At 42.9% G+C, this 20,121-nt stretch overlaps 1 protein-coding gene across 2 annotated transcripts in view; it reads right to left on the bottom strand.

Moving 5' to 3' along the window:
• The window catches only part of DENND2B (DENN domain containing 2B), a 117,055-nt gene extending 110,498 nt beyond the window's left edge, over window positions 1-6,557 (bottom strand). For both annotated transcript variants that reach the window (XR_010783881.1, XM_066552833.1), the window contains exon 1: window positions 6,411-6,557. The gene's annotated coding sequence lies outside the window, so the exon portion shown is untranslated. The remainder of the gene's footprint in view (window positions 1-6,410) is intronic.
• Between the last annotated feature and the right edge of the window lie 13,564 nt (window positions 6,558-20,121).

The raw sequence follows: 20,121 nt of genomic DNA, 5'->3' as shown, positions 1-20,121 counted from the left end.
TTGGAATCTGTCCTGTCACTGTGACCTTGAGGGACTCTCGATCCCAGATGTTGGAAGACAAGTTAGCCCAGGGGCACTGCTGCTGTAGCCAAGATCTCACCAGAAATGCAGCTGCCAAAATGACATTACACACCTGATAGAGCTCAGGAAGAGGCTGAGAGAATTCACCTAATGCAGCCTGGTTTTGCGCATGGAAATACTGAGGTGGAGAAAGAGGAATTTTTTCAGGATTTCAGGACATCTCGCAGCCTAACTGGAGCAGCCATTCCCTAATTCCTGAAATCTCTGGGTAGATGGCCACTTTTCAATCAGCCTGCCCTACCTAGAACAAGAGCAACACAGATTTTCCAGAAAAATCATGAACACCTTTAGCATAACTCCACTGCCTTCCTCTACCTGAGGATCTCACCACACATTTAGAACAGGTAGCACACCCATTATCAGAGTCACAAGCACTGGGAACTGCTGATAAGGTGCTGCAGGCTGATGACCTTGGGCTGCTTTTTGAATGCCCAGCTCTTGCAGATGGTTATTGACCCCAGGAGGCATCCTGTGCTACTGCAGTACACAGCACCAAGTCAGGCTGACAGTTGTGTACTGAGTCATGCCTGCATTTGTTTTCTGCTGTCATACACATCAGCCAATAGTAAATAAATCACAGCAGGGACCTCAGCTCATGATGTGTTTCAGCAGAAACCTGGATAATGTGTTCATAGGAGAGGAGAGCATGTAAAATCTGACAGCACATTCTGCTGTGCACTGAGATTGGAGCAGAAAAGGGTACAACTGGCTGATGGGTTCTCTGCTCAACCAGCTTGGATAGGCAGCCCCCTCACCATGAAAAGAGCTCCAAAAGTGTGGGCACAAAATCAATGTTTCTAAATGCAGTTAGTTCAATCTCTGCCTTCATCCAGCCTTTACATGAAACAAATCTCATTACTAGGGCACGATTTTGCCTTTTTGTGCAGTGCCTCTCTTCACTCTGACCTTTTGTGACTCCTGCCCTACTGGAGTCTCCCACAGGAAGGTCAGGGGGAACAGGCCCATGAAAGGAAGTGACATTTCAACATTATAGCAGAGGCTTGATGCTGAAGGAGGCAGAAGGCCTAAATGGATCATTTCCAGGGACAGGACTGGCTCTCCTTCTCCACTGAAGCCTAAGGTCAGGGCAAGAGTATTGTAACTGTGCCTCAGCTGTCCAGCCTGTGAGCAGTGTCTTGCTTACAAGTGGCACACAAGGGCAGTGCTTTCCACAGGAAATGAAAGGGGTGACCAGACACCGCTGAAAAACCAATGTCTGCTCTTAGATCGTCATTCCCTTCCCAAAGCCCATCTGCTGCCCTGAGCCTGAGTGCAGCAGGGTCAGTACAACAGTGAAACCCAGTCTGATGCACAGGAGAGCAGCTCTAATCCAGAGCATCAGCTGATTACACAGAGCATAGCCATTGTCCAAAGTAGTTTTATTTTCACTCTTCCCCTCTGAAACCAACTTGACTCTTCTCCAAAACCCAACACCAGAATGAGTCACTTGAAATTATTTTTTAGGTGGGTTTTTAAAGGCTGAGTTGCAATACAGCCCCTGCCCTGGGACAGCATGCCAGGAAACCCCTGGGAACTCTCCCAGGAAACTGTGAGGGAATGAATGCAAAACAGGCTGAGCTGTTCAGCTTCTCACCTCCCCCAGTATGGGCTTGAACATGTTGACAGCAGGGTGCTATGAAGATGGTTTTGTCCCCTACAAATCTTTTGGATAAACAAGATTGTGCTCTACATCAGAAATCTCTTTTTAACTTCAGTCAATATTTTCTTGGCTTGCTACTCTTGACAGTCATAAAACAGCTCTCTCTGGAATACGCCATTCAAATTAATCAGCTGTCAGCTATTCTTTTAAAACTAATAATAGAAGGTCTGCATGAGCCTGTGAGAGACTGAAACACAGGAATGTGAGTTGTGCAGCTGCAAATGTTCCTATACTGCTGCAGCTCAAATTGCTTTTTGCTCTCTACCCAGAAGTCATGAAACAGCATTGTAGGGAACAGGTTCTGGACTGTCAAAATTGCCCAGCTGTCCTCAGCATGTCCCATAAATGTGGTAAATGTTTAGTGACACCTTTTAAGCTTTCAAGGAAGCTTTAAAGACAGGAGAGATGGTCATAAACCAACAGGCTCAGCTGGCCCAGGAGCACAGATAATTTGATGGCTTGTATCCTTTGGAGGCCAGCTGCACAGGGGATGCCAGACTATGCTCTTGCCATTGGCAGAAGTTTTAGCCTCCAATTCATCTTCTTGTCATCAAACTGCAACAGGATGAACAAAAAGGGTTCCAGGAGGAACCACTGCCTCTGAGAGGGTCGGGAAACAGGACTCCTTTGAACAGCCCCTTGACTACAGCAGTTTGGCTCCAAGTGGGCAGAGAAGATTAATGTTACATGAGGCTTGAACTCAGAATAAGAGCTGGCACTGGAGGAAAGCCAACTGTGCAAAACTCCTGTAACTGCTTAGGGGACTCTGTTGTCACAAGAAACTGAGGAACAACTGGGATGCTCTGTTGAAAAAGCACTCAGGTTTGCAAAGCCTGATGAAGGAACAAGAGCAGCACCTGCTTCTTCCAGGTCTGCCTAAAGCTAGTACCACCTGGGGACTTGCTTCTACCAGCAGTGAGTCAGCCTGAAAAAATACTTTTAAAAGCCTCTCAGGCTTTTAAGAGAAAGAAACAGTTTAAATCCCAGACCGGAAGCCTTAATTATAATGGATTTGTGTGAAAGTTGCCAGATCTTGCCCTGCTCTGTGATCAGGCCTGTGCCAAGAGTCTGCTTTGTGTCACACTAGCAACTGTGCTAAGTTCAGCAAAGTAACTGGGTCAAAGATGCACAGCCAGAAGAGAGATCACTGATTAGCACTAATGAGAGCCTGCACTGCAGAGCAGAATGACAGTGCCATCCTGTCGAGGCTCTTGCTGTAATTAAAGGCAGCCATACCCATCTCCAGTGTGAGCTGCACAGAACAGATCTTTTTGTGTGTCACCTTGGGAAGTCACTCATGACCAGAAACACTCATGACCAGAAAACAGAATGTGAGAGGAAACAACTGAGAACTCATTGTTCATACTGCTGGAATTGAAATTAACTTATAGAAAAATCAGGAAAGATTTGAGCATCAGCATGAGCAACTCTACCAAATACGCAGCATCATTGTTTTCAATCAATTAATTCTACCTATAATGGGCAAAAGGTTACAGATGAAGAATACTGGTCTCGTGTTCAAGAATTTAATGGTACATCTGTCCACAACCAGGTGCTCTGAAGATCAACCTTCAACAGAAACAGCAGAAACTAAGAAAACTACAGAGTTTTTCCAATGTCTCACAGACTTTCCCTAAGAAGAAAAATAGAAAGGACTAAGAGCAGAAACTGATACTGAATTGTACAAAGTCAGTCCTAGGCTTCTAGCTATCCTCAGCTGATTTGCAAAGCAGTGTACTTCTAAGTAATAAAGACAAATACATCAGGGTAGCAGTTAATTTGGGATTGACCTCAATAGACAACACAAACATCTGCTGTCAGCCTATGGATAGAGGGTGTACAAGGAGTTAGAGGACAGGATCTATGCAAGATGAAACAAGCAATTAAAACACTTCCCTCAGAATATAAAAATTACTCTGTAGACAGTCAAGAACAGAGAACAAAAAAAAAAATCTTCTGTGTCCCTTCACTTTCTTTCTAAGTACAGTGAGACAGAAAGCAATTAATCCCACCAAAGAACCTCACCAATGTCTCTGGAAAACTCAGAGCCACTGACTATCCAGACAGAATATGGACATTCAGTCACTGGCAGAAAAATGGTGGACACCTGGGACCAGTGAGGAGATTTATGTCAGGACAACACAAAGCAACTGTCTTTGAAATACAGACATGAATGCACTTATAAAGTGACAACTACAGAAAGCTGTAAATGCTGAGCTAAGGACCACAGCACAGTCCAGAGGTGCTGTGTTGAACACAGAGCTGTTACACCTGCACAGACTCCTGCAAGGACTCCACCTGCCTTACCAGCTATAGCAGCAGCATTCCTGAATTGCTCACTCCCTCAATAGATCAAAAAACAATGGGTCAATCTTGTTGCAATTGTAGTTACAAATATATTATAATTTTTATTATCTCCTACTTGTAAGGTATACAAGGCATAACATATGAAAACTTCATTTGAAACTATTCAGAATGCTAGAACATATGGAAATTATCTTAAAGGACCAAGAGAATGATGCCTTGTATCACTTTTCAAACTAACTTGCAAATGCTACAGCACAGACCATTAAGGGAAATGCCACTCAGCCAGAAGCTCTAGGAGAGAATTCACCAGGCTTCCTGCTGCATCACAGCAAACAGATACACACCAAAAACCCACTGCTGCCTTTGGAATACCCAGCTTGGAACACCTGGCAGAGATCTCTCAGGATTGCCAGCATGATCATCTGTAAAATGTAAGCACTTAAAACCACCAGTTCCAACACTGAAAATCATTAGATTTGCCTGTCTTAGAAATTTCAGGGACTAATAGCATTTTTCCCTCAAATTAACCTTAAAACTGGGAAATAATCACAAGTGTTCCTTCTTAAGGAGGGAGATAGTTCAAATCAGCACACCAGCTCCACAGATATTTAATTTCTATTCAAAAATAGCACAAGGATTTCTCATTAAACTGGTCCCAACCATCAAAGAGATTTTTTTTTTCCCAAACCAGGCTATTGAAATTTGCTAACAGCAGTATTTATTTATGGAATCAAGCTGGTAGGCAAGAGATGGACACAAAGTGTTAGGCAGTGCTGATAAGCCCTCAGTTTGCAGATGACAGCTGTCAGTTCTGCTCCAACACAGCCTGCTCCTCCTGAATGAGCGCTCTGGGGTAGGTCACAACAATGACAGCATTTTTTCCCTAAAGTCTTCCTGGCACTCCTCTCTGAAGCACAGCCCTATCATCGAGGAACTATTTGCACACACACACACACACACACACACACATACTTGTAAACAATAGCCATTTGTGGGGAGGGAGGTGGGATAGAAGGATCCAATTTCCATTCTTTCCCCTCTAGGAAGGTTTGAGGAGAAAGTGGAGATCAGCATCACCATCATCTCCAGCATGTGTTATTAGCAGCCACGCTGAAGCCAGTCAGCAGCGTCTGGCATTGTTTGGAGAAACACAAAAGACCTTCTGTTTGGAAAGTTCAAGAAAGAAAAGGCAGAGCCTGTGGCCTGGTCCTGCAGTCAAAAGACTGACACAGAGGCTGGGAAGTTCTCAGGCAGAGGCTGATCCCAAGCCCTTTGAAGTTGACGGGAAAACTCCCATGGACTCCTTCAAGCATTGGATCATGCCTGAAATGCACTGAAGGGAACAAAGCAGCATAAAAGTAGAAATGAGCATCTCCAAAGGGGAATTTAAACAGCACAATGGTGACCTAATATATTCATCATGGCTGCTGATACAATGTGGTTTTGTGATGTTTGGCAAAGTAGGATTATATTAAGATTTTAAGTCTTTTCATTAGGATACAACAGTTGTACACCCATTAGGTATTTTTCTGCTTAAAATTTAAAATTTTCATTTAAAATGCTTAAAATTATGTCCTAGCACTGAGTATTTAATACAGCATTTAATAGCAAAAGGAAAGCTGGGAAGGAAAGTCCCTCTCAAATTGCTGAAATTATGAGTTTTCTGCTCTCTTTCCTCACTATCTTCTCCCTAAAAGGCTGATCTAAAGCTATGAAATACACAGTCTAGGACTGAAAACCTTATTAAGAACAATGCTGCCAGCATCATCTATTCATGAGCAGCCGCTTGAGAGAGGGCCCAACCCAGAAGAAACTCTATAGCAGCACATTCTCCAAACAATTACTAAAGGATCCCAAGTGCAGGGAGGCTCCAAATCCTCTGCTTAATTATGGTTTAATTAATTTTCTCATTAAAGATTAACATAGGAGCATTCAAGATGAAATAAAAGTCCTCTGATTTCTGTAACATTTCCATAATAGTTTTCTTGCATATAGGAGTAATCATTGCAGTGAGTTTAAGCTTTGGTGCTGTCTGAGTCCTAAATGGTATTTTCTGGGAATTAATTTGTTACAAACTTTTTAAAACACTTCTTGTAGCCTTTGCACAAGATTCAACAAAGAGCCAAAGTAACTCCCTTCCCCCCCTCCCACCCCAAAAACAAAAAACGCAGGATGTTTCCTCTTTCCCTGGCTAATAGAATCCAACTGTTGCTGCATGACATCATTCCCCAGAGTTCGGGAATCCAAGCTCACTCCAGCACTCTCGGCTGGGAGTAAACACCACCACCAATTTAAAAAAAAATTAAAAATCATCAAACTTTACAATGGGAGGACATAACATTAAAAAGGCAATTTTTGTTACCTGAAATTTGGAGCATTTCCCTTTCCACTCCATTCTCAGATTTGTATTTCCCAGACAAAACTCTGTGTTATTATCTGAGGCAATCAGAAAACCAGTCGTTTAGTGTCTAATACCTGCTGTGCTTCCCATAACTCCTTCATATGACCTCTCTCAGCACTGATTCCAGCTACAATGATTGCAGAGAACACAGACTGGCCAGGCCAGTTGTCATGGAGATCTCTCTCCCCCCCCCTTTCATAAGCGCGCGCACACACACACACAGATTTAAACAATTCTGGGACGCATCCACAAAACAGCATGCCTTTTCATCAGCTAAGTTTTGAAACATTCCACCCCTCCTCCAGCCCCTCCCCAGAGTCAGCCCAGGAAGCTGAGATTTGGGCAGGAATTGATTGTGGAAATTAGAGATATTGCCTTCTAAAAAAGAGAAAACGACCACAAAACTTGTACTTTTTTTCCCAGAAGGAAAAAAAGAGATGTTTACTCACCAAAGCTTTGAACTAAAAGTGAATCTATCACATTCAGATCTGCAGGCTATTTGTCTTTGCCTGACTACTTATGAATTTGATATGTGAAAGCACTGAAGCTTTGTTGAAATACAATCATGCAGATTACAAGAAATTCTGCTGGCATGGCCTGACTGCTTACCTTGCTGTTCTCCCAGTACCAAGACAGTGACTTAATTAGCACAGGTATTCATAAGGTCATGCAGGACTTCCTGTATTCTTTCATGTTTCTGTAATTAAGAAGAAAATTGGGGAGGTCAGAAGCATGCAGCTCAAACAAACAAACCAACAGAAAAAAATCCCCCAGCTAAACAAGAACACAGAGATACATCTGGAAGTTTTCTCATACTGACTATAAGTTTAATTGCTGCTTACCCAAAGCTTGCTATCTCCCAGTTAAAGGAGAAACCCATTTCACTGACATTTGAGAATACAAGAACTGATTAGTTTACCATATTCACTGGCACCATGGTTGCAAAACAAAACTTACACCAAACATAAATAAAGACATACAACATTTTTTCCTTGACAAAAAGAATCCAAATTAATCCCCACCAACGTCATATAGGAAAGTCTGGACTGATAAATCAAGAGAACAGAAAATACTTTATAAAAAAGAAAGAACATTTATTAAGAAAATTCAGTTTAAAAATATTTGGACTCCGAATAAGAGTACTGTGCCCAAAGTTTTTACACTTTGAGAGGTACCTTGGAGACTTACTCTTGAGAGGGTTTAATCGGAGTCAGTCATTCAAAGTTTTAAAACTTTGTAAAAGATACTGAAGGGACTTCATGAGTGTGTGTTCTGCAATGAGCAGTATAAGCAGCAGTCCCTCTAGTGGACAGAAGATTGCAAAGCTGCCTATGCCAAGCTAAATAGGAAATCAACTTCTTCTGTATCTATTAACCACTTCATTGTGCTGTTATGATGCTCCACCCCTGCATTTAAAACTCAACACTAGCATATGAAATCCTTTATATGTTATTTTGGGTGTTGAACACAAGAAAATGTACATATGATCAGCATAACTATGTTTCTATATGAGGAAATTAAAGAGTTCCAATATATTACTCTTCTGGTTGTGTGAGATAGCCAAGATGTTTCAGGGAAACGCCCGTCTCCATATAGCCATTCTTACATATAGACTACACCAGAGCATAATATTGCCTGTACTTTGGAAAACTCTGAATTTTGTGAGTGACAGGGAATCCCAGCAGAATGCACACTGAAACCTCCACTCTCTCTCTAACAAGAACATCACACAAAAGCATATGCATGAGGCATATTTTACACTGCTACAAAAACTGCATGCAGACCACTCACAGGTAGATGTACATAACAAAACAGCTACTTAAGCTGTCAGGGGTCCAGAAGACACTGAAATGACATCACAACAAATAGTTCCGAGATATGAAAGCACCATATGCTAAGTTTGCAATTTCACACTAAGCTCCTCTAAGAATGCACCAGTGATGCCCAGCCAGAGCCATGAGAGCCAAATATAAAGGAATTATTACTTGGTTTTGTCCTGAAAAGATCCTTTGGTGTGCAACTAAGGTAAATTCATCACATGCTGCCAGTGGGCACAATTTCAGCAGTGTGACTGGGAAAAGAGGGAAACTGCTAACTCCTCACAGGAAAGTAATGTTTTACACTGCATCATTGCAGGGGGAGTGTTCAAAGACACAGAAGTAATAAAAAAACACCCTAGGAATGGGAGTGACAAAACACAAGTGAAATGGCTGATCATGCTCAGCTCTTCTGTAGAGCCCATTACTGGTAGCATGGGAGTATGTACCAACCATCTGCATCACATCCCACTCCAGTGTTCATGGCAAGGCTCTGTGGCACTTCATTCTGTGACCACATCTGCATATATGGCAAGGATCTGGGGCAGCAGGCAAGCTGGCATTCATAAATCATGGAAAATGCTGTGTGCATTACATACACACTCTGTTACAGTTTAAAATTCCAGGCAAAGCAAGTAAAGTTGTTAAAATATATCACGCATACACAAATATGTAGGAACAAGGCACAGTAGTAAAACTATGACCCAAGCTTTAGCCTTGGGCAGGTGACTACCACAGAAGCCTTCAGACAAGCACATTTCTATTCTAAGCCCCATGAATACACCCCGATGAGTTCCTTGCCAAAAAGGGACATCTGTAGCTCAGATTGATCCCAGTGAAACAAGAGCCATTCCCACATCTTACTTTTTTCTCACTGAGCTTTCATTTGAGCACATCAATACATCAGAACACAATTTAGGTTCTGAAATCATAAACAGAGGACATGGTGAACAGCTGGTTTTGCATTAATTACAACATCACAGCCACCCTGCCATCAAAAGGCATCAGAGTGTGTACCCTCAGCTCCCTGCAGGAGACAGACAGCCCATTACTCACAGGCAGCTGATGCTGAGTTCCTTATTTCAGATACATTTCCCCTTTCTGACTGGCTGAGCACGCTCCTTCCTACACGCCTGGCCCCAGGATGGAGCAGCCACGTGAGGCACAGGAGCAGACATGCACTGAGCACGGTGAGTGCACAGCAGGAGCCCTCACCAGGCACACCTGGAGGCTCTGCCTGAAAGGGAAACATGAGATGCCCAGTCTGAGATCCTTTACTGAATGCTTTCCAAGCAGCCATCAGCAGCAACAGGAGAGGAAACAAAAATCAGACTTGCTCCTCATGAAATTTTATCGCTTTCAGTAGGTGAAAACACAACATCAGAGGTGAGCTCCAGACTAAGCCAGCCACAACAGCAGCACAAATCTCTGGTAGACATAAATTCAAATTATTCATTGCTTCAACCTCAGTAACATTTTCCTTTGCATTTTTTTGATAAAAACACTCCTGCAAAGTTACTTAAGATTTTTCTCCTCCTCAAATAACTTTCTGCCCTTCACAAGGGCTTTTGCCCCTTTCCCATTGAAGACAGCCACCTTATTGCTCTTCCTTGTGTCATCCCCACACATTTACTCACCATCTTTCCAGTGACTTCAACAAACATGTATTTGTTTAAGACTCAACAGCAAAAGTGAAATTTAATTAGTCTGCTGTTCCAGTATGGTTTTAACCCAATACTGCTTAAAGTGCCTGCAGCTCCTGCTGACCTCACCCTGGGAGAGGCAGGGAGCTCAGGAGCAGCACTTCCTCATCACCAGGCAGTGACTTGCAGAGGTATGGAAATAAGGGAAAAAGCCCGAGCCAGCTCTTAATGTAAAGCACACATGCACTACAAAAACTGTGTTCTTTGCTCTTTTTATAGAGAGCCAGCACTCAATACTTTTGCATAAGGAATTCTGTGGACTACCAGGTGGGGCAAAGTGATGACAGGCAGGGCAGCAGCCACCACACACTCTGAAGCAGTCCCATAGCACCACTGAGTTCTCTAAATTAACAGCGCACAGCACCGGCCCTTATTGGAAACACTCCAACATGATGGTGTAAGAACATGAAACAACAACAAAGCAAGTGGCACAAGATAACACCTCTGACCCCAAAGGTATCGTTCTACCAAAGTGATTAAACCTTCCACTGCTTTCAGTGAGTGGCATGTTAACTTCCATTTTGCCCCAGTACATGTTTTGGTAGGATTGTGGTATCCAAGTAAGCAGCACAAAAGCAGATTGTAGCCTTGCAAACAATAGCAAAGGAGCTGACTCAACATAGGAGCTCCCCAGCTGCAAGGGGGATGCAGAGGTGAAAAACTAAGATCATTTAGCTACAGACTTGTTTTCTTCCCCCATTTCATATCCATTACTTATATCAGATCCATTCCCTTCTAACAGGAGAATTCATTTTCCATGACCTCCTCAATGATCTAGCAAGGATCAGGTTTGCAGCACAGTACTGGTTTCACTAACCCAGAAAAGAAAAAAACATTGTGTGTGTATATCCCCAGTATTTATATAGTATGTATATAGGAAATGACTAATGATAGCTGTGCTCTCTTTGAGATGCTGCCAATCCCTTTATGGCCCTATATCCCATTTCAGTTTGATCTCATTCTGCAAATGGGAGCCTGCCATACTTGGGTCTGACCCTAACACTGCAACTGTGTACAAGACAGCAATTTGAAAAAGTTTCTAATTCACTGAAACTAAGGGGAGATCTGCACCTGGGGGTCATGACAAGAAGCTGACATGCGCTCAGTTGCTATGCAAACACTCATTCAAAAATAAAGTGGCTTAACTTCGTGACAATTATTATTTTACGCCCTGATTCAGCAAAGCACTTAAACATTGACTTCAAAAGAACTTTAAAATACACTTAAATATACGTGCTACAATATTTTACCAAAGTGGAGGTTTAGTAATGTCATATATTTTAGAAAAGAGAGGTGGAAAGTGTTTTTATTTGGCAATTAAAGCTTTAAGACACTTTTTGATCATACTGAGACACAACCCTCATTCTAAACCTACTAATGATGCTGAAAATTTGCTGAGCAATAAGCTGAATAATTCCTTAATAAAACAACTTTAAACGTGAACAGCATGGAATTAATTCATGTGAACGCCTGGTTTGAGAATTATCCATACCTATGCTCTGATTCATGACAGGAGACACATATTACAGCTCACCCTGCTAGAAAAGCAGTGCAAAGCCAAACAAGCCATACAAACTGGCTCTGGGCCCAGCCAGCCAATTCAGCCAGCCCTCAACATCCCAGCGCTGCAAACTGTGTCAGATGGCACCAGGCCAAGGCACAAGCCAAGCCAGAGGGATAACCAAAAGGTGGGAATCTCATGTAAATAAGTCCTTCTGCTCCTTAACTCTCCAGAGCCAGCCCTGTCTGCAACCCATCTTCCTTCCAGTCAACACCTTCCTTGCATGGCTCTGCTGCATCCCAGGCATGCCCAAAAGGGAGAGAGAGAGAGGAAGCTGTAGGTTCAAAACTGATGGAGGGGGTGAAGCCCCCCAGGAGAGGTTATTTGTCCTGTCTGTATATCCCCATCAAGAGTGGATTTATGCCCCAAGCAGAAGGGCAAATGAGACAAGCGGGCCTCCTCTGGGAGCCAGCCATATCAGGAGAGATGTCAATGAGTCGCTTGAAAGTCCACAGGATTTCTGATTTGACCCCACATGAATGCAAGGTCTCCGTTTGTCTCATTTCACCACTGTTTCTTTCAAGTAGAAGTGAAAGGACAAGTTTCTGTTGCCCCTGTTCACAGAACACATCCTGTGACACAAGATGCTCCACATGGGACAAGAAGACAATTCAAAAAACAGATCCCCTCACACCTGGAATTGTACTGAAGCAGAACACACAAGAATATCACTTTGGGAGGACTAAATCTTGTGTGAATCTGAGCAAGTACTGCAAAGCTTTGACTTAATGGGAACAGAGGGGCAGAATCCTTCTTAGAGCACGTGAATTACAGTTTTTCAGGTCATATAAGCCAAATCTCTGGCTGGAGGGGAACTCTTCAAATTCTTGTCAAGGTATCCCACTACCTGTACTTTGTCCCAGGTAGTGGGACAAAGAAAAAGATGCTGTTGGCAGCCATCTCTATTGTTATACTGACTATATGAAGCTAACAAAGGGAAGAGAATCTATTAGCAAAGCAAGGGACCCAAGGACAGAAAACATTGCAGGGATGACTTCTGAAGCAGAATATGGGTGGTGGTTGCATTTTTCACATTTTTCCCCCTGCAAAGATGCTTTCCAGAGCAAAACAGCTCTTAAGTTAAACTCAAAATGGAAAATGTGGGCCTAAGGATGTGCAGCCAGTATGATATCACCTTGTTTACATGAGGGGAAAAAAAAATCACAACCAATAGCACTGTACAGTCTTTGAACTTCTAAATAGATAAATAAATAGATAAATAATGACAACATGTTTTGTGATTCCTTTTGATCATCAACTATGAAAGTTCACAGGAAGTTTATACAGCCCCCTCTGACTGGACAGATCTTATCTTCCAAATGCTAGGAGCCAAGAGACTCCAAGAAGAAAGTGTCAGCCTGATGTTCCTTTGGACAAAAGGCAATGACTTCTCTGTGTGCTATCACAGTTAGTTTCCTTTATTTTAGTCATGACTTGAACTTCCAAGCTGGCCTGGAGACCCTGTGAACTGCTGCTAACGTGATAGGGGGATGCCTGTGAGCCCCACTTCTCATCTCTGGGGAGGATGGAGAGCACAAGCACTGGCCCAGCACTACTCCCCACCACCTTCACCCCATGGAAATCAAAGCCACTGGCAGTGCATGTTTTCTCAGGGAGACAAAGAGTTTGTCTTTTGTACTGTCATAAACATCATAGCAGGCAGATCTCAAGCCACAGACAATAAAGCATTTTCTTCTCTACTTTGGATAGAGCAGATAAACATAATATTGCTTTGAATATGCAGAGATCCTTTCATTCAAGGCCCTCAGGGTGCTTTGCAAAGCCACATAAATGTTGCTCCAGTGTGGCTGCTCAGAAAAGCGAGCTCAATGGCTTTGTGTGCAAGTCTGCACACTGGCCCTCTGGAAACTCTGAGTGACCAACAGTGTTTAAACACCAGGCTCTGCTGCTTGCCCCGAGGCCAGAGCTAGAACCTGGAAGGCAGCTGGGGTCAGTCAAAATTGGAGTTTTCTGGAAAACAGTTTGGGCATGGGAAAGAGCCAAAATGAGGCTTTTTTCCTAGCTGGTTTCCAGTGCCACAGAGGGAATGAAAGTCAGTGACATTGGATGGACTAGGATGAGCTTGTGCAAAACAAAAGAAATCCAAAACCAGACCATGCAGACAGTTCAAAAACATTTTATGAACTCTGTGTTTGTTTCTCAGTACCTCAGTGCTTCCTGGGTTTACAATGGGAGTGTGGTACAGGGACGTCCAAATGAGCCACAACCACTTTAATGCCAGAACTGGAAGCAGCACAGCTCCAACAGCACGAAGCAGGGCTTGAACTGGTGCAGCTGCCTTTTCTGGGAAGGGGGCCCTGGCACCACACAGTGCCCCACTGCAGTGCAGGGCAGTGCAGACCTCCTGGAGTCAGCCCCAGGGCCCTTTGTGCTGACATCCATTGTGTGGCACACACATTCCCAGAGCAACACATTGCAGACCACAGAGGAAGCCAGTCCCAGTGCTGGAAATTCAGCTCCCAGCACCCAAGGTCCAGATGAATGCTTTAAAAGCAAGGTCATCCTTCCTCCTTCAATTCTGTGCATTCTTCCAAACAAAGCTAGGAGATATCTCTGAAAATAGTCCCATATCCAGGGGTGGACTATCCCAACATCTACATTTAGGCTGCTGGAGAATCACACGCCTATGTATCTTTTCTTCACCACTAAGAGTAGAGGTTATTACTTAAGGAAAAAAAAAAAGTACATATTCTGCTTCATTCTCATCAAAACAGATGGTTCAGAGATAAGATTTTGCCTCTTGACATGAAAAAGCATAATTTCTTATTTTCATTAATGTACTTCCCATTTCAGATACAGAAGGAAAGCAAGAATCAACCCTTTTTTTTCACATCAAGCTGAAAAGGGCGGAACTTGGGAAAGTACCAGTGCTTTTCTTCCAAGTCTGGGAAAACTATACAGTTTACATAGGCCAGGACACTGTTAGAGATATTTTCCCTTTAAAACACTGGATAAGGTCCATGCAGTCACATGATGTTCCCCATTGCTATGCACATTGTTTTAAGGAAAGGGACAAAACTCCCTCCCTGGAACTGCTGCTGCTTGCTGTTCATACTATGGAAGTGGTGAAATCCCACAACACAGGCTCAGTGTCAGCCATTCAGTGTGCACAGACCACACACCAGAAAGTTTGCAAAAGATCTTGCTGCCAGTGAAGAAGGGCAAGAAAAACCTTTCTTAAAAGCCTCAGTTTCTAGCTAACCTCTAACCTGGGGTAGCACTGAATGCTGCACTGACATCTCCACCTAAACCCCACAGGTGGGCCAGACTGCCAAAGGAACTGGACATCCCCAGTCAGAGTTATGCCAAGATCTAAACATGGGAGCTATGCCTGTTACCCTTGCAGCTGGGGGTGTGTGTGTGCACTCAAACACAAGTTAGTGCCTACAGTGCTGGAAGCAGCTCATGGAAAATCTGAACTGTAAGATGCAAATCATTAGGAGCACACATCACAACTCGCTCTGGGGAAAATTCCTCATTCAAGAACAGACACGCTGGTTACGTCTCCAGTTTTCTGATTTCCTGATGTGTGAAAGTCCCATCAGTAAACATGAGAGCTCTGTGCTTACTGAAAGCATAAAACAACACTCTCAGTTTGCCAGAAAGAGCTGAAAGGGCTGTTTTTGCCCATAAGCATGGTGCTGAAAACCTCTGTGCTTCCTCCTGCACTGTGTGGAGAAGCCTAACAAGGAGTCACAAGAGTCAAATGTTGTTCTTGCTTTTGACACCATGCAGGTATATGACCTTGGATTGCTTTCTTTGCCTAGTAACACGAGGCCTGTTTGGCTTTCTGAAGGTGTTGGAACAATGCAGTAAATTGTAATTCCACTATGAACTTCAAACATTATCTATTTTTGGTCACATTATGCAATTCTGTACATTAAACAGCCTCCAAGCTGTTTCCAATTTCTTAACCTGCTTCACATCTATGCATTTTTGATACTCACTCCAGCCTGAAAAAGGTCAAGCATGAACAGGGTTTCCTCATCATCCTTACCCCTGAAAAAAGAATTTTCCCTCACCATTTACATGGTCCCAGAGAGCAACTAATGCAAATGTTGTCCTGAGCCACTGAAAAATTAGAACCTGATTTTTACTGCCAACTGTTTATTCTGGCAAAGTGAGAATTTTGCACAATTTTTCTTAGATTTTTGTAGTTACCTTGTGAGATTTAAAACAAACAAAAAAAACCTATGCTGTGGGTCATTTTTAAAATCCCCTCCATCCAGCTGCATTTAAAACAAACTGCAATGCACCTGTCTTGTAAAAGCCTCTACAATGGTTAAATATTCCTCACAAAGTCTTGTCTTATCACTAGTTTTATCTCTAGTTTACCTGGGTGTGACCTGCAGCAAGTCTTAGTAGTTTTAATTCCTCACCTCCTCTAGAGTGGCTCCCAAGTATAATTCACAGGGCTGGTGAACCAGCTGTAAAATAAAACAAGAGCTTGCAGCCCCCCTTCCCAGATATCCCAGACACTCACAGAGAGCCAGCAGGCCAGCAAATGTAGATGTTTGTAAAACACTGTGTGTCATTTTACATCCTTTTGGAACAGCAGCTGAATACTTTAGAAAATACAACCATCCCCTGCAATTCAGCATGAGACACAGGCAACTGAAACAACTTTCTGCCTGTTCCCTTATCACTAAAGAGCTGATAATAACTGAATCTATTGGAAATACTCTTACAATAGACTTATCAACCTCCCTAAGTTGGCCACAGACTGCTGGAAGAAAAGCATTACTATATTTAGAAGAAACTGGTTATATCTCTTTTAATTTAACTGGATTTCCACTGTTAAGCCCATTTAGGAGGCTGTATTAATACATTCCTCAGAAACATTTTCCTTATACAATTTTAAAGTCACACGGTGAGCTAGGGAATGGAAAAGAAACATCATGCACTGTCATGCAGAAACAGAGAATAAGAGTCAACTGCTTGGAGGCTGTCTCCTGGATGAAAGAGCAAGCCCATTAACAGGAGAAGGTGATAAAAAATCCATATGCAGCACAGAGCACCCCTAAAAGCCAAAACAACAACAGGCAATTGAGGTGGAGAGTGGAGCAGACTGCAATGACTCATAGGCTATAAGTCTAGTCAGTGAAAAATCTGGCAGAAGTTTGCTGTTGGACTATGTCTGTACATTCCCAAGAGATTTATAGCTGCTTATTAAATCATCTGTTCCTCTTAAAACTAAAGAAACTGTATATGTTTCACTGGATTTTACATCTGCAAGAAAGACCCATTAACCATTAGTACAGAGTAGAGTTTTTTCCTATTGAGTGAGTCATTCAAAAGATTTTAAGACCTTTCTTGAGAGAGGAAGGGAAACCTACAAAAGTGACGGGCTCCAAAACATGATCCAAAACCTGCTGCTTCAGAATGGGTCTCCCTCACTGGCATCTCTGGTGTGCCTGGCTAATCCTCAGAACCTTTTGAGTAACAAATATTTTCTGCAGAGGAAAGGAAAGGAAACAAGAACTTACTATAGAGGAAAGCTCTATTGAGGAAATAGTCATGCCTTCAAGAAAAAGAGCACTGTGGCTTGAGACAGGGTTTGTGGAGCAGGTTCATGGAGTGTGGTGACACACAGGCACACACTGGTGCCAGAGGACCTGTCCAAACACGAGGAGCTGGCAGTGTCATCAGCCTCCAGACAGAAGCTGCTACGCTCAGGAGGTGGAGGGAAAACCCCACTAGCTCTGCAGTGTCATCTCAAAACTCAAAGGAACAGAAAAGGAACTGTGCACAGTCCTGCCCCAAGCATGAAGAGTGCTGCTTGAGCACTAGTTAGTTCACAGGAGAGCAAGACAAAAGGATGGGTTGTCATTTCCATCCTGGTTAGCTAAACAAGCTGTTTTGTTATCTCAGAGTGCTCTTGGAGCATCTCTGCCCCTACTCATCCCACACATTATCCATTCAAAAAACCTGCACAAACAAAGAATGCTCCTTCTCCCATCTCCCCTCCTCTCAATCTTGCTTTTTTGCTCTTTTTTCACCCTTGGGCACATCCACAGATTAGGTCTCCAAGATAGCCATCTCCCAATCGTAATATACAAAGATGTTATTAAATTTGCTGAGGCATAGATGGAGCTGAACATCCCAAATTCCCAGAAGGTAGGAAAGTTTTACAGATTTTAAATTAACACCTTAAAAATAAACACAATCCATACACCTTTGCCAGTCATATAAGAATGCAGAAATACTGTGTCTACAGCTACTTCGGTGTTAAGACTAGAATAGAGAGGTGCTTTAAAAACACCAAAAATATCCTTCAGGGTGAGACCAGCAATGCCTCTAGTTCAACACGATCTTCAGGGGCAGTGAAAGGCAGTGCTAGTCAGGACAAGCCCGGGAACCTTGCTGCTTTCTGCCCATTTCTCCCTGTCCATGGGAGACTGCAAGCTGTGGGTGAGCAGAGCTGAAAAGCAGTGAGATTTACAAAATGTTGCTAACGGTGCTTTTGTTACTCCTGCTGTACCACTAAAATCCTATTAAGTGTAAAGCGAAGCACAACAGAGAGCCATGTGTGAACTGTTGCACTTAGCTGAAAAGTCGGCAACTTGGGAGCTTGAGAACACAATAATAAAATCAAGACCCACACCAGCTCACGTACATGGAACACCCAAAGCCTGCGAGCGAGTGAGGAGCCGAGCATCATCGTGCCCCTGGGCACAACTGTGGCAGATTTGCCAGCACACACTGGATGGGGGGACAAGAAGGGATGGGTTGCTCAGCACATTTCTCTTTCATGTTTTTGAATTGCTGCCTTGTAAAAGTCAATTTGCTAAAAAACATGACAAGATAATGGTAGGTCCTGCTGAATCGGCACAGCTATGCTGCGCCAAACTGATTCCTGCAGTAAATCATGTGCACTCTCCAAACACAAAGGCAGGGCTGCACAGCTCTGCAAACTCGGTATTTACTTTTGCCAAAAATGACAAAATGTCTGTCAGACTTTTTTTCTCGTTATTATCTCTGCATTGAACTATCTTCACTTTAGAAATCTGAATCAATACAGAAGGAATAAACGAATATGGTGAATTTGATCTTCCAGCAATCTGTACAAAAACTGAGCTAGGATATGCTCAAGAGGTTACAGCCCATCCCCTACCCTACAACTGCACTTGACCAGCTGCTTACCTGACACAGTAACTTTCTGATACATCAATTCATCATCAGTGTCCTGAGACTGAATTAGTGCTGTCTTTAAAAAAAAAAAGGAAACTATAAAAATTATTGTGAAGGGAAAAAATAACATCATTATGGGAATATCCATACCCAGCACAGTAATACCACATCTTGTCCTATTCAGGGTGAGACATCATGACTAAGGCATAGCCACATGCTACAGAAGTCAGGATGGTGGCACAGAAAACCAAGAGCATTAGTCAACCCTGAGCAATCATCTTCAAATCTGACCAACCAAATCTTTTGATTTGGCTTTCCTTCCTTAATGGGAGGCAGCTACACCAATTAACATCAGTTGCTTGCTCCATGTCAACTTTGCTCCCTGTGTCATGAAACTCTGTATCTCACAACAGGTGAGCTTTGAGCAGCTCACAGCCCAACCCACCCCAGATCAACACCACCCCAGTGGATGTCACCCACCCACCTCCCCAGTGATCCAGCCAGCTAATAAACTTTGCAAAAGAAGGTGTGATCATTGTACTTCACAAGCACAGGAAGCACAAATATTGCTGTCCCGTCTCACCAGAAGAAGCACCACATGAGAGCTGTTGTGAGAATTCCATCAGCCTTCCAGACCAGCACAGAACCTGAGTCAGCCCTTAGGCAAGCTGCTGAAGTTAATGCTCAGTTTTCAAGCACATGCTCAAGTATTTGGCTGAGCTGGGACCATTTTCAAGTGTGGGATGCACAGTCCCACTCAACGGTTGCTTCATTGACAGATTACAAAAGTATTCTTGATATATAATAATGCAGTAATTTATGGGGGTGCATTCTCCCTTAACCATAATCTCAGACTCATCTGTTCTTTGCAAGCAATTGTTTCTTAAGAAGTGTTGCTGTGCCTGTCATCTGAAACACAGAACAGCTGTCAGCCACAATAGGAAATGGTTTGCACTGATTGAATGTATTTCTGAAACCCCACCAATTCTTCTTCATGAAAAAAAAAACAAGCCAAAAAAGCACAAGTAACAACAAGAAAACCCAAGAGAATTTGATAGTCTTTATTCTGTTCATTGTTGAGAAGTAAGGATCTTTGTTTTCTCTTTCAGACCATCCTGTTATTCACACAGTGAATTACAGGCCTAACCAGTTCTATAAATGGCAGTTCCCCAAACTCATGGTTTAAGTTTAGGTCAAAAGAAGATCATTCACATGTGAAGTATGACTCTCCTCTGGCAAAGTAAAGCCATTCTGGTTCCTGACAATGCTTTATTTAACTTATTTTTAACTGTCCCGATTTTCTGCCTCTTTTCCTCAAAATAAAAACTGGTAGATGTCAGAAGAAAAAGATTCTGCAATCCTCAGTTAGAAAGGTCACCTGGAGGCAAGCTCAGAGCCAGGGGTCAGCCAGTGACAGCATGGACAGATTAAGACCTTCC

This window comes from Molothrus aeneus, chromosome 6 (genome assembly GCF_037042795.1).
Source record: "Molothrus aeneus isolate 106 chromosome 6, BPBGC_Maene_1.0, whole genome shotgun sequence".
Lineage (NCBI taxonomy): Eukaryota > Metazoa > Chordata > Aves > Passeriformes > Icteridae > Molothrus > Molothrus aeneus.
This window is presented reverse-complemented; position numbering and strand designations above follow the sequence as displayed.